The following is a 15,638-nucleotide window of genomic DNA, read 5'->3' on the forward strand; positions in this document are numbered from 1 at the left end:
CTCATTCAGAGCTCGGCTCAAATGTCACCTCCTCAGGGAGGCCCTCCCTGACCACCCTATATGAACTAGCCCACCTACGGATAGTCCATTTCATTTTCTTCATTTCACTTATCTCTAGCTGGTTGGCTCATTTATTTTCTTATAATAATATGTATTTCCTTGCATCAAGAATCCGAGCCCCGGGAGGGCAGGGTCTTGCTCCCCGCTGATCACAGGGCCTAGAACTCTGCCTGGCATATAATAGGTGCTCAGTAAATACTGACGGAATGAATATAACCATGAATGAACCCCACTTTTGATCTCTGAACATAGAACTTGACCTTGAATCTCTTTGCTGGGACCTGAGATTTGCTATCCCTGATCTCTAGTTTGTCCTGTTTTCACATTTTTGGTGTAAAACTCTAGTTTCTAACACTTACTCTCCTGCCTTGTTTTATTGCCTCTGGCGCTCATCTGCTCTCTCCAGGCTGACCTTCGACCTCATGTCTCCTATCCCTCTTCTTTCTAGTCTGCTGGGTGAACTCTGGGCAAGTCCCTTGCCCTTCCTGAGCCAGCAGCATGCTTCAAATGAAAGCTTAAACGGAAAGCCCAGTATATAAGACAAAGTGTGGGAGGTGGGATTCCTGGGTGCCTGGTGTTCCCAATGGCTCCTAGTGTTGTCCCCAAGATTCCTTTGCAGGCCCCTAAGCTTTGAAGAATATAGTTTGAAAACTCTGTTAGATGATTTCTCCATCCTTTTCAGCGCTGTAATTCCACAAGCTCTTACTTAGATGTCTGGTCTTAATTGTCCTTGTGATCATTCATTGACTCATTTATCAAACACTAACGGACCAACATGTGTGCCAGGCTTTCTGCTGAGCCCCGCTCTGCAATTTCTTGTGTCTGATGTCTGTTCCCTCTCTTCATCCAACAGGCGGTCTGGAAGCACAGTTTGCATGGCAGGGCCATGAGGTCTCCGCGGCCTTGGGCAGGGTGCCTGCTGACCAAACACTTTTGTGTGACTTGGGGTGTGTTCCATTGTTTGGGGAGGATGCAGCCCTGCTGGGACCCAGCTTGATCAGCAGAAAGTGACCTTGAGTGGAAAAGAGGGTGACCATCTTCTTGGCTGACAAAGCCTCAGCCTGGACGCAGGTTGCCTGGATTTCGGTCCTCCTGTGTGGAGCAGACTTCCAGGGTGGCTTCCTTGGGGTGACTGGTGTTTGTCTTCATGTTCCACTGTCATTGTCTTAACACTTACTAGTATCTGAACAAGGGAGGTCATGTTTTCATTTGCACTGGGCCCCGCGTGTACTCAGGGAGCCTGGCCAGGCAGTCTGGTGCATCAGCTCCCCGCTGGGTGAGCTGGACACACTCGGCTGTGTTGGGGAGGCACACAGAATCAGGGAGGAGAAGGTGCTGTCACCTTGTCTGAAGTGCCTGGCCACAGCAGGAGCTGGGGCTGCTGGGGAACTGCAGTGCCATGGCAGTGGCGTGGGGGGAGTGGTTCTTTCCATCAGACGTCTTCCTGGAGGAGGTCACAAAGGACCTGACCTAAAGGGACCCATCAAGAGGGAACAGAGAGGGCATTCCAGGATGGGCACAGATGACAAGGTCTAGGTACAGTGGGATGAACAGTATGGTGGGAGAGGGCACTGGAGAGGCAGAAGTAAAGACCGCAATGACAGGGTGAGGGGTCTGGATTTTATTCTCTGTGCGAGCTTAGAGGGGTCCCCAGCCCCCACTCCAACCAGAGCAAAACAGCATACCTGTTCTCTGTTTCATACATAAGGTAGTGTTTGGGTGTGGCTCTTAGGATTTTGTTTGTTAAAGAAAGCTTTTGCCTCTAAAATGTGCTTAAAATTCACAGCTGCCAGGGGTGGAACACCAGGGAAGAAATTAAAACTCCCAAACTGGACTGGCAGCGGGGCAGGCTCCTGCTACCGCTAGGTCTCAGACAGCATTCAGAACCCAGGACTCCTGCCTCCTCAGTCGGGCCCTGTGGACTCTGTACTTGCAGGAACTTGCCTTTGTAGGTGCTGGCTGAGATCCCTTCCCAGTTTCTGTGTTCTCCTGGTGAATCTGCATCCCTAGCAGAGAAACTCCCTTTTCCCTCCTCTATCCAGCCTGCCAGGTCTGCCTAAGAAAAAGACGGCCTATGCTGCCACCTGGTGGTCACTCAGTAGCATTGTCCTGGGAACTGAGATCCAGAGAAGGGATTGCCCCCTGCCGGGTGGGAAAAGCCCAGTTCTGGGGCATTGACCCTTTTGGAACTCTGGGACCATTAATGACCCACCCCCAATACGTTTTTTCTTCTGTCTTTCCTGGAAATAGGGCCTTAGCACCCTAATTGTCTAATTCATAACCTGGGTTTAACTCTTGGTTCCTCATACTCCCTGGTGTCCTGTGTCCTGAATCCAGTCTGTCCCAAGTCCTGTCATATCAACTTTCTAGGTAGATCTACTCTCCATCCCTAAGACCAGCTTGGCTCTAGCCACATCTTTACCTTCACTTGGTGTGCTGCAGTAATCTCACATTTGTCTTCTTCCCCTTGGGCCTGTCTGCAATCCACTCTCCATGTTGCATCCGGAGGAAACTTGCTAAAACCCACAGATACCCATTAGCCATTTGCTTAAAATCAGCAAGGGCTCCCCCTGCCCCCCCAGGACAAAGCTCAGCCTCTTTGCCAGGAAATTATCTGGGAGCAGTCTCTGTAAGCCCCTAGCTCCACCTCTCACTGGCCGCCCCCTGCCTGCCCTAGCCAGGCAGGACTACGATGCAGTGGTTAGGGCCCTGACTGCCAACTCTCAGATCTCACCTTTGTCATTTGAAAACTATGTGATCCCAGTTTGGTTATGTAACTCACTTTCTCAATCTATAAAACAGTGTTAACCACAACAATACCTACTTAGGGCATTATTATGAGAAGTCAGTGAAACAGCACATGAGAAGGTATACTAAGTTAGGACAGCTATAAGGGTCTGACCGCCAACTGTGAATTTGGGGAGTTCCCCCAAACCACCCTCAGTTTACATAACTTGCTAGACCCACAACTTCCAGACGGCCGTGGTATTCTGGGTTACTGCTTACTACAGGAAGGACACACATTCAGACAGGCAGAGTCCCAGAGCTCCTTCCAGAAATGACACTTCCATTGTCCTGCCCATGGAGTCCAGGTTCATTATTCTGCTAGTGTTGACAATAAGCCCGGGGTGTTGCCAAGCGGGGAAGCTTGCCTGAGTCTCAGTGTTCCGTTCCCACCACGGAGGCATGGCTGATCGGTTGGTGGGTTGATTGCTCATGAGGTCGATCTCTCTCCAGGTTGACGGACATGGCATGACCCTAAGCCCCCATGCTTTAAGTCACAGTTTTGGTCTTCTGGGCATGGCCAGCCCCGCCCCAAGACTTTACAGGTGTGGTCAGCCCATTCTAATCACATTTGTTAATCTATCCAGTATAACCCAAGGGCCCCAGGAAAACAAAGTGTTATCAGGCATAACATTCAAAATGCCCAAGCATTCCTTCCAGGAAGCCCAGAGAAAAAGTCAGACAGTGTTTTGGGGCAAGGCCAAGTTCATAATGACACAGAAGGTTTTAGAAGGCTGCCCGGCTACTAAGGAGTATTGTCAAAGCACTTGCACCTGCTTCCCAGAGTCCCCCACTGCCTCTGGGCCTTTGCACTTGGCATTCTCTCTGGGAAGAGTACTTTTTCTCTGGGGAGACCCTGGGAACTGAGTTAGGTGCATTGCGTGTGCTTCTGCTTTCTTGCCCTTTGACCCCGGGACTTATCCTAAAGTCATAGCCTGCTCAGTGATGTCTGTCTTCTCATTAGAGTATCGGGTACTTTGGGGCCTGGGGAGGACCCATCTTATTCTCTGCCATCCCTAGTACAAGTTAAGCATTAAGGATCCGGTTATGAAGTTTTGAATTGTTCACTATAGGACAGAATTTAACTAGTAGATTAGACTCAGAGAAAGGATCTGAAAGTAAACAGTACAAATCCAGCAAAGAACTGTGGCCAGAACTGGGGCGCTGCCTCAACTTATAATAATATGAGCCACTTAGTACCATTAACTAAGTGCCAAGTTCCATGGCAAGGCTTGCCCATGCTGTCTCTTTTCTTGGATAAGTGACTTGCCCACGGTCACACAGCTAGTAAGGGCCGAGGTGGGACTTAGGCCTCTTGGAGGAACTCGCACCCACAGCCTCTTGAAATGATGCTGCCAGGGACTGAATCCTAGCCTGCCTGTCACTAGGTGCTGTCGGGCAGAGAACGTGACCCGAGCCATGGGTTCCTGAGGCAGCAGCAGGGCCAGTGAGAGGCCAGGATAGTAGATTTCAGTTTCTGTTGTCCTGAGACCTTTTAGAAATGGGGACTGTCTGGTGGGGAGGGAGTAAATGAGCCCTGGCCTTACGGGTCGCCTCAGGGACTGGGACCTGGTGCCTTGAAGTCCAGATACAGCTGAGCACAGGGAAGCGGGGCAGAGACCCCTCCCTGCCTGCCCCATCTCAGCTGGGCCCAGGCTGAGGATAGGAAGGGGGAACGGGGGAAAGGAGAAGGAAGAGCTGCCCAGGCAGTGGTCATGGGAGGGGAAGGAGGAGGAGCGCAGGAGGGCCTGGCCTTCCCAAGCTTCTGGGAGGGAGCTGGGATGCAGGTTCCCTCAGGCTGAGCTCTGAGATCTGAGAAACAGGGCCTATGGGGCGGGGTGGTGGCATCTGAGTTGCATGCCTTGGGCTGATGGGGCAGACGTCAGGGCTCCAAACAAGCTCTGTCTTAAGAGTCTTCTGGGAAAGAGCCCAGGTCTGAAGGCCAGGAGTCCTAGATTTCAGCTCCTCTGCTGTGTGTCCTTGAGCAAGCTCCTTTGGTCTCTGGGCATCAGTCTCCTGATCTGTTGAATGGAGGTTCGGGTTCAATGACTGAAGACCCCTTCTAGAGTCAGGAAGCAAAGGGCTCAGGGCAGCTTGGAGAGGGAAATGGACGCCAGATCAGGCGTCCTGGCGGTGTCTGCCCGAGGGCTTTCAGCCTAGTTCCTCCTCAGCCCACTGCCCGCTTCTCCTCTGCTGCTGTGCAGCCACAGCCTTCTCTTCTCCTTTTCTATTTTCAGATGTCCCAGAGTTCAGAGGAAGGCCCAGTGGCGCCTGCCCAGGAGCTCTGAGCTGCTGGCAGAGGGGTCTCCAGAGCGGGAGGGGGTGCGCTCAGCTGTGCGGCATACAGGGCTCAAGAGAAGATAGCGGGAGCCCCACTCTGGCCTGGGGAGGGGGCTGGGTGGATGCCACAGGAGCTGGCCCAGCCCCCCGGGGACACTGCTTCCTGCTGGAGCCAGGACTGCCCAGGAGGCTGGCAGCGGGTGGGGCGGGAGGAATGCAGGCCTGGCCCTCAGCCTGCAGACTCACCCTGACCAGGGCCGTCTTGGGGGCTGTTCGGCGGGGCGGGGAGCCTGTGGCCAAGGGCTCCGTGGCTGGCTTGTGGATTCAGTCTGTTGAACCTCTAGCCCTGTCTCTCCCAGGGAGCTGGTGTGGGTGCCTTGCTGGCGGTCGAGCACCTGTTGCCTCTGTTCCCCTGGCCCAGGAGGGCGTCCCTCTGAGCTCTCAGATCTGCGCCTAGGTCTGACCAGTAGTGGGCCCTGAATGCTTCCCGTCCAGAGAACATATTTTATGGGGAAGAGAGAGGGAGGGAGGGAGGGAAGGGGGGGGGGGGGGAGAGAGAGAGAGAGAGAGAGAGAGAGAGAGAGAGAGAGAGAGAGAGAGAGGGAGTGCTAGAGATAAGGTTGATGTTCCATTCAGACGTGGCTTTTGTGGCAGACACTATAGTTCTGCCACTTCATGTTCAGTTAGGCTGGTCCCCAAATTTCCCTCTAGGTTCAGAGTCTGGGGGCTCCAAAGCCAGGGTCTCAATTTTATTCCGCTAACCCCAAAATGGCCATGGGTAACCCCTTTCAGTCTGTGGTTCTCTTTCCTCACCCATAAAGCCAGCAGATTGGCTTAAATTCCCTTCCAGCTCTGGTGTGCGTGATGCTGATTTCCTGGCTGGGGCAGAGCGTCAGCGCCTGGGTTCAGGGGGTCTCAGGCCTAGTTCAGCAGTCTCTGAGTGGTCCTCAGGCAGTCTGGGGTGACCTGCCGAGGAAGCGTGGAGGGAATGGAGGGATGGAGGCATCTTTGTTCAGGAGAAACAACTCCTCAGCCAAAGCTTGGAATATGAAGCAGATTGTGCCAGACATAAGGATGGGGACAGAGGGAAGAGAAGAGTCAGCTTGAAAGAGATGGCAGTACAAAGATACTGAAAGAGGAAGAGAGGGCCCAGACAGAGATGAAGACACAGGGACACACAGAGACAGAAGCAGAGATAATGAGGGGGAGGAGGAAGAGAGGCCAAAGCTGAGTTAAAGGCAGGAAAAGAAAAGGAGAACAGAGAAGGTAGAACAAGGCGGATAGGGCAGAAGATCAGGGGCAGAGGTTCTGTTCTCTGTGGGTGAAGCCTGACTCTACTTTCCCCTGCAAGGCGCTCAGGTCAGGTTGTCCCTCTTCTGTCCATCAAACCTCCTTTGGGATTGGATCTCTCCTTGCCCCCTAATCTCATCTGCAACTCTTACCTCCCTGGGGGTAGCGATTGCAGAGGTGAGAGTCTTCCAGGCCTGAGGTTTCATGGCCTTGGGGTTTCATTAAAGGGTACTGGTAAATGGTAAAGCCAAGGACAAACTGCATGGGGACATGGTGAGGGTTGGGAGAACTTCACAAGGATGTGGAAAGTCCAAAGAAAAAAATTTTCATTTTTCTTTGGATCAGTCATTGACTCTGTGTCTCCCTATTTAGGGGCAGATATGTAAGTGAGCAGGAAAACAGTGTTTAGGTTGGAATGAAGACAGATTCGAAGGGAGAACTGAGTTGGCCAAGGATGGGTTTAGATGCATTGAATCGCATGGAGTTGGGTCGAGTGTAGTCGGTATGGTTAGAGCAGAGTTGTGTTGTGCCGTGTTGAGATGGGCTGAACTGAATTAAGTTGGGTTTGGTTGAATGAACGGAGTTGGATTGAATTTGGCTGAGTGGGGATGAGCTAAGTTGGTTTGACCTGCATTGAGTTAAACTGCATTGGGCTGTGTTGGGATGAGTTGGTTTGGGTTGGGTTGAATGGAATTGAGTGATTGACTTGGGTTAGGTTGGGCTTGAGTTGGTTGAGTGGAATATGTTGAGCTGAGTTGACTTGAGTTGAATTTCAGAGAGTTGAAATGGGTTGAATTGAGTTGAATTAGGTTGGTCTGGCCTGGATAGGAAAGTTAAAAGGCTCCAAGCAGAAAAGAGTAAAGAGGAGTGCACACCAGGAAATCACGTCACAGGAAGTTGGAGAGACCAGGTGAGAGAGATGTCTATGACTGGGACCCAAGCAGATCTGTGAACAACCTATCTCAGCGTTACTCTCCCTTAGTAATGGAGGCTCACAACTGTACCTTGCATCTTGAGATGGAAAGAAGGGAATCTGAAACACATTGCATGTGTGTGTGCTCACATGTGTGTTTTTGTGTGTTATGTGTGTAATTTGAACAAATATTCATAGGTAATTCCTCAATGCCTCCTAGGCTATGTCCTGTCATAGTTGAGAATCAAAATTCCCATGGAATCTTCACACCTGCAGAAAAGGAGTTCTGTTTGGGTGAATTCCTGGTAAAGAAGATTTTTGAAGGAGAGTGAAATGGGAGAACAAGTATCAGATCTCCCCTCCCAGTCTCTTAACCCAATTCTTGGATGGGAGCCTTTAGGGAAAAGGAAGGCCACGTGATTTCATATGCATTGTTGTATTGAGTCCTTACAAAACTACTTCCTCTTTACAGTACAGTATCTATGGCCCAGGGGATTTAAACAGCAGTGCCAGTGTCAACAGCTGGTGTCATGTAAACCTAGGTGGGTGTGTCCTTTTATGCCAAGACAATGGAAGAAGACCAAAAGGACACCAATGGGCAAAGGAGGTGAGAGGGAGTGAGGGGGAAGGATGGATTGGGGCAGGGGGGAGAGAGAGAGAGAAAGGAGAGTGGATACCAGAGGAGACTGGAGTGAAGGCAATGCGGACTGAAGGGTTGGAGAGAGGTGAGAAGAGGGAGTGGGAGCCCAGAGACACCATGCTATGGGAGCCTACAGTGGGCCACCACCTCAGCGAGGCAGTGGCAAGGCCAGGCTCCAGTTCGTGGAGCTCTAGCATTTGGAAATTGGGATCCTTCTAGAGCTCTGGGAAGGTGAGTCCTTGTAAGGTTTCCAAGGCTCCTCCCTTATCCTTTGTCTTCTGTTCCTGAGGCTCACCCCATTGTCTGAGAGCTCTTGAGAGAAGAGGTCTCCAGTGGCCTATCTGGAGTTGGCCAAGATGCCATCTTAAGAGTGTAGGATGGGTGGAGTAGAACAAAAAGGAATCACCGCTCTGTGATGAGTGCTGGTGTTGGGTGCCCACAGGAGATATCCAGTTCCTGTCCAGAAGGAGGCCAGAGGGAGGGGTAAAGTTTTGGGGTTCTGGAATGCCCACAGAGCCAGTGTTCTTCTCACAGAGTGGGTACCTGTGGCAGGCAGCTGACCAGTCCTTGCTCACCACCCAGTTCTTTCTTGTGGTCCTGTGGTCCTGGCTACATGACTGGGCTTCCTTCCCCCAGGCCTCAGTGACACACACACCCCACATCCCACTGGGCTGCCCCATATTGGATGGAGGGGAGACTGGCTCCTCACAGCTTGGGATAAGGATGGCCCCCTCTTGTCCAGGGGATCTGAGAGGTTGGTCTCCTTGAAGCTCTTGCACACACTTGTTCATTCGTGGCTTAAAAAAAATGTATATTTGCAAAGAATAGAAAATGCAGAGAAGTCAGTCTAGAATTCTGAAGCTGCAGTTCAGTAACCAGAAGACCCTTTCTGTGTCAACTCACCTCTCTTTGCCTGAGTTTGGTCATCTGTACAATGGGCACAACATTCCCTTACAGGGCAATGAAGAAGATCAAGTGAAATAACAAGTAGAAAGGTGTGTGTACACTATGCTGAGGATCCCAGAGTTCACAAACACACGCACATGCAAACACACACACACACACACACACACACACACACACACACACACACAACAGTCTTTCATTTGCTCACTCATTTCAGCACGGTGCTTATTAAGCATCAGGCAGTGTCCTAAGCATTCTGTGGGAACGGATGCATTCAATGCTCATAACAATGCTACCGGAATGATACTAGCCTTGCTTCCATTTTGCAGACATGGAAATGGAGGAAAAAAAGAAGGGTCAAATGATTTGCTTAATGCCATACAGCTAGTAAGTGGTAGAGCTGGCCTTTGTACGGGTCCTGTTTGACCCCAGGGTTTTTCATCCATTTGCTCAGCAAACAATTATTAAATGCTTTCTCTATATCAGGACTTGGGCCCACAAAACGGAACTAGACGCTCTGGGTGTTTGTGGTTCTTATCTGGGGATAGCAGTATCTTCCTGGGGTGGAGGTTGGATATGTAATTTTTGGTTGTTGCCATGACTGAGCTCTCTATGGGCCAGCTAGACTTTCTGTCCTGTGCAGGACAGTCCTTCACAAAATTTCAGTGGCAACCTATTGAGAAGACATTCGAGAAAAGGCTACAGGCTTTGGACTCATTCCAGACCTGACTTGAGTCCCAGCCCTTCCATTCCAAGACTGTGTGACTTGGGCAAATTGCTTCACCTCTCTGATCTGAGCCTCAGCTCCTACCTCTGAAAAGCATGGTTAGAGACATTATGTTATGAATAGGGCCCAGCAGTACCCAGCATGCCTTGGTTGCTCAGCAAACACAAACATCTTTTCCTGCTCAAGCAAATGGCAGGAAGTACAGAGAAGTTCAAGCACGGCTCCCAGCATCCCTGCAGAGGAAGATGCTCCAGGAGACTGAAGCAGGCTGGACTCTGGACATGCAGGAGAGCTCTCCCGACGTGGACCTCCTCCATTATCTCCATCTAGACCTAAGATGGAAAGCCAGTAGACTTACCCACCAGCTCTGAGGCTGCATGCAAAACCCACTTCTTTCTGAGCTCCGACTTTCTTGTCTGTTCAGTGGAGAAACAGTGCAGTGGACATCAGCTGTCCCTGCACACTTCCCTTCCTCTTTTGACAACTGTACCCAGCTTTTTGGGGGGAGCATCCTGCTCCCATTCAGTCCTGTGGGCACATATTCCAGGACTAGCAGAATCAGGACATTCCATCTTCCTGGCCACAGCAATCAAGCAATCAGAAGTGTCCCAGGAACTTTTCTTGAGGCTGCCAGAGAAAGATATTCTATTCTCATAGGGCGCTGGGGCCAGAGGACAGTGTAGATGGGACAGTGTAGATGGGAAATGTCTGAGTCCTCAGCAATGCCACCTTGGGAGCACTTGCCTGAGAGTAAAGCCAACAAAGGGAAGGGAGGGATGAGAAGAGAGAGAGGGGACCTGGTACCTGTCCCTAGATTGTCAGCTTGAGAGAGTTCATTTCCTCCTCTTTTGTCAAAATCAGAAATCTGGTGTTTGTCACTTGTATTGAAAAATGCCTGACTTATTCAGGGGCTACCCGTTCATAGGTGAAAAAGCACAGTAAGATAGCTGTGTAGATCAAAGGAGAAAATGAGGTAAGTCGGATGTTTTTCCAAGCTGTACATGGCTAAATGGCAGTAAGTTATTAACAAGGCACTAAACAGGGACATGCATTCAATGTGTGTGGTGAGTCAGGCCATTTCTATCTGAAATGCTCCAGACAACAGCATATTACAGCTCTTGCCTGAGAATTGAAGAGCTGTTTGGAAGTGTGAATTCCTGCCCTCTAAATTTTCGATTTGCAGTGTGCAGGTTTCAAAGAGTAAAGTGCTTTTTGCACCAGGCACAACTGTTTCCTATACAATTTGTTCCAAGGTGGCTCATTTTATAAAAGGCTATGGGACACAGAGGAAAGATATCTTGTTTTGCTCTGAGTCTGATTCTGTCACCTATGTGGGACTGGATCAGACTTTCTCTTGGGAGCACTTGGCTGAGACTCACTAAGGTCCTGCAGTCCTACAGTGAGGTCTGGGACAGTAAAAGGCTGCTTATCTCGAAGTCTGCAGCATCTACTTGTTCCTGAATTTTCCAGAGAAGTCACACATCAGAAACCACAGCCCACACCAGAAAGCAACTCTTGCTGGAGTCTGGTGGACATAGATGGCTGGCTGTCTCCATCTCCATCTCCAACTCCTTATCCCTTGCCTGCTGATGCCCCAAGTTCCATTTCCCAATCTCCCTTGCAGCCGAACAAGGCCATGTGACACTGTTCTGGTGAAAGAGATGTACCTGGTCACCTGTAGGGCTGCCTGTTCCCTGCCCACCCCTCCCTGCTGGGAACATGGGTCTGAGGATGCAGCACATTCTGGGATGATGGAGCAGAAAGACGGAAGGAGCCTGGGCTCCTGAAGGAATGATGGAACACCACTGGCTGCTTACCTCTGCACCTCTGTCACTCGAGAGAAAGAACCCCCGCCCTTTTTAGGTTTAAACCTCTATGTTTGGTAGTCTTTGTTATATGCAACCAAACACATTCCTTTTTTTTTTTTTTTTTTTTTTTCCTTTCTTCTTGGCAGTGCCTGGAACTGAATCAATGGCCTAATGCATGTTAGGCGAGCACTCTACCACTGCGCCAAACCTCCAGCTCCCAGATGCATCCCTGACAGAGAAAGCTAGCCCTCACCTGCAACCACCTTCTTTCTTTTAAATTCTTTCTCGGGGTCTAGAACATTTCCCGCCCTCACACCTAGAACCATAGTTGCAGAATTAATTATATAGTTATTTATTACAATTATTCCAACAGTAATGATCATTTCCCAGTTGCCTCCTGGCAGCGAGGAACTTCAATGTTATCTTCACAGTGTCTCAGGAAATAGATACTATTATTAATCCTCATTTTTGGGTGAGGAAACGGAGGCTCAGAAATGACAAATAACTTGCTTCAGGCCACACAGCTCGAATACTGAATTTGAGCTCTGAATCCAGATCAGCCTGACTCCAAAACCGGCTCCCCACCTTCAGCATGTCTAGATCCTCAGACCGAGTTAAGAAGCGGGGAAACTGAGGTGAGAGAGAGAGAGAGAGAGAGAGAGAGAGAGAGAGAGAGAGAGAGAGAGAGAGAGAAAGAAAGCTAACAAAGGCCACACTGTGACTTCAGGGGGTCCTGTGACAAGAAGTTAGATCTTCTGGGTCTTTGTTCCAGGTCTCTTCTGTGACAACCTGCTGCTTAGCAAGTGATGGGGTTTGAAGTCCAGGCGAATGTCTGGGGGCAGGTGGGAGCTTCTGAAGGTTCTAAGCAGAGTTAGAAGAGTGTTTCACATGAGGCGAGAGGGCTGTGGAAAGGGCTGCTCTGCATTTAGCTATGGCAGAAGGACAGGGAGGAAGGGACTGACGTTTTACAAGCCCAGTAACCTCTTGAGCAACTGCCATCCTTTAGCCTGACAGTTGCTCTTTCCTGGGCTCCTCCGTCACAGGCAGCTGGGCCTCCTGATCCCAGGAGCTGAGGTCCGATGCTCTGCAGATTACTCTGATGGTGGGAGAGGAAGATAACCAGTGGCACCAGTCCTCGGCCACCTCATGCCAGTCTGATGGTGACAGCTGCCTAGTGTCAAGGTCTGTAGGACAGGGGACACCGCAGTGGAAACTCCCCAGATGAGCTGGGGAATCTCCACTTTCCAACCTCTTCGTTGTCTATCTTTCTTCTTGGCCTGATGTCTCCCGGATTCGTGTGTTTGTTTTGAAGATGCAGGGTTGAGGATCCAAGAGAACGCGCAACGGCGGGTGGCAGGTAGTTGATTAACATTGGGATGTTGAAATCAAACAGACCAGGGCTCAAATCCCAGCTCTACCTCCTATAGCCTGTGGCCTTTAGCAAGTCAGTTGGTTTTCCTGTTTACACAAATAGGAACCAGAAGAAAGTCGACCTCATGGGACTGTTTTATGAGTTATAAAGGAGACGATGTGCCTAAAGGCCAGTATCCTGTAATGCTGCCAATCCCTCCACACTGCATGGTCGAGGGAAACCTTTGAGGCCTTAGTTTCCCCTTTCACATAAACTAGACTGAGGCCAAACAGATAAAGAGACTTTCCATGGAATGTTCCTGCTCAGGAAGGGAATGGATGGGAGGGGCAGTAAAGAAGCCACGCTGAGCTCCCACGGAAGGCTGGGGATGCTCACACTGACCATCGCATGTCATCCTCACAATCGCCCTTATGGAGACAGAATTATTAACCCCACTTTACAGATGTAAACTGGGGAAACCGAGGCCCACAAAGGGCATTTGGCTGCTGAACGTCATAATGAGAACTGGAGAGAGGGGCTTGGCGCTGGGATTTAGAGTTGTTGGGTTGATTCCAGAGCTTCACTGCCTGACTGTGAACCTGCCTGCAGAGGTGGGGCTGGGTGGAGCTGAGTGATTCAGGTAGGAGTCAGCTCTGGGTTTCCAAGCAGTGGGTGGGGCCAGCAGCGGGGAGACTCCTCTGAGTCCTAGCTGGGGTGGGCAGGAGGGCATGTGATGGGTGTAGGGGACAGACAGGGGGTTTGCAGGGAGAGAAGCCTCACCTTTAGTTTCCAGCGGGATGTGGGGGAGGGGTCCTGCTGACTCAGCGCTGACCCTTGGGACTGTCGGAAGTGCTGACCAAGGCGCCCAGCCGGGGAAGGCAGGGAAACTGAGGCAGGCACTGACACTTTCAGGGGTTGTCACAGTAGACAGATGGGTGGACAGTCACCTTGATGAACCTGGTGCTGGACCCTCTCTCACTGGTAGAAGGTCTACATTTTTTCCTGCATTCAATGATTTGCCAGAGCAACTGACATGGCTGGAGGTCTCCTATATCTACCAGATATCATGCTTGGCCTTGGGACACTCCAACGACCATACACTCAGCGTCCAATAAGGAGGAGACAAAGGAGCTGCCTAGGGGAGGGAGGTGGGGGGACATCAGAGGAAGCTTTCTGGGGGACAGTGGAGCAGACAGTGTCCATCTCGCCATCCCAGGATCAAGGCTGTAGGGTTTGGAGTAGAGAGGCTGGGAAAGGCCACCTTGTGTAATGGCCCCTCTCCCAGGGCTGGGACAAGGACAAGTTCAGGCCTCTCCCTTGTGAATCCAGCCATCTGCTGGACCCCTCCCATGAGGTGCACCAAATCCAGACTCCATCTAGCCCAGCTGGCTCCCCTCCCTCTCCAGCATTAAGTCAGAAACCTAGGTTCCCTCGCCATCCCTCTCCCCTAAGCTCCAGTGCCGGCTGGTCAGTGAGCCCTGGAACTCTGGCCACCACTTCACCTCTTCTCCTATTTCAGGCTTCTGTCTGGTCCATCACTGGAAGACTGCACTGCACCATGTCTGCTCTCTTGGCCTCCCGGTCATTGCCTCCATCTTGAGATCTGCAGTGTTGGTCACAAAGCCTGGTTATGGTGAGGGCTCATTCACTTCCTGCTGGAACTGGACACATCCTCAGAGACAATCTGACCTGGTCATCCTGTTGTTCAAATGGGAAACAGAGCCCCAGAGAGGCCCCAAGGCTTGTCTAAGGTTGCCGGATGGAAAAAGTGAGACTTGAACTCAGTCCTCCTGATTTTAGGCTCCTCCCCCTTTCCAGGGTCGCATAAGTGTTTGTTGTTCTGGGTACAGATTCTGAGGCTTCAGCATAAGGTGCTGGCAGGAGACACAAGCATGGTACCTCGCTGGGCGCAGGGCACACAGGGAGGGAGGGCCTGGGAGTGGAGGATGGAACCTCACTCCAGCCTCTCTCTCCTTTTCCTTACCAGAAAATCCACTTTTCTCTGCTCAGTTGGACCCCAAATCTCCACCTTGACCCTAGCCCTCTTGCTAATAATCCATGACTCATGTCTTCTTTGCCCTGTCTAGGTAGTTACCAGGGGGCCTGGACCTGGTGTGGTGGGGAAGGCTAAAGCTGGCCCCAGCACCTTCAGGGCCCAGTCCCTCCCCAGGTCTGCCCTGGCTTGCTCTGTCCCCCAGGGCAGCTGACGTGTGTCCCAGCAGAGCATGGGAACAGCTCTGGCGAGGGAGGAGGAGCACCCAGCAGGTCTCACCTCTCCTACCTGGCATGGTTCCCACCTAGCAGCCAGAGATGTCTGGGAGCTGGCACAGGATCTCTGGGCCCTTTTGCCAGGCCTCACTGTGATGCCCGTAGGGTGGCTGGGTGTGCTGGGATGACTGATGAAGAGGACCTGCGGGCGTGGGGACCAGGAGATTTGGTGTGACCTTGGCCCTGTCCCTTGCCCCTTCTAGGTTCAGTCTCCCCAACTGTGAAAAAGAGGATCCAGATGCTGGGATTCTGTTAAGAGTACAGCTAGAGCATCAGACCTGACCAGCCCTGGATTTTGAGTTAGGGGAGAAAGAAAGAGAGAGAGAGAGAGAGAGAGAGAGAGAGAGAGAGAGAGAGAGAGAGAGAGAGAGAGAGAGAAAGAGAGAGAGAAAGAGAGAGAGAGAGAGAGAGAAGGAAGGAAGGAAGGAAGAGGAAGGAAGGAAGGAAGGAAGGAAGGAAGGAAGGAAGGAAGGAAGGAAGGAAGGAAGGAAGGAAGGAAGGAAGGAAGGCTCCTGCTGACTGAGCACTTAACTGCATTCCAGTTCCATGGTACTGAGTCTTATAAAACCTTATGGAGCCAGGTGTGGTGGTGCATGCCTGTAATCCCAGCA

This window comes from Sciurus vulgaris (assembly GCF_902686455.1).
Source record: "Sciurus vulgaris genome assembly, chromosome: 15".
Taxonomy (NCBI): Eukaryota; Metazoa; Chordata; class Mammalia; order Rodentia; family Sciuridae; genus Sciurus; species Sciurus vulgaris.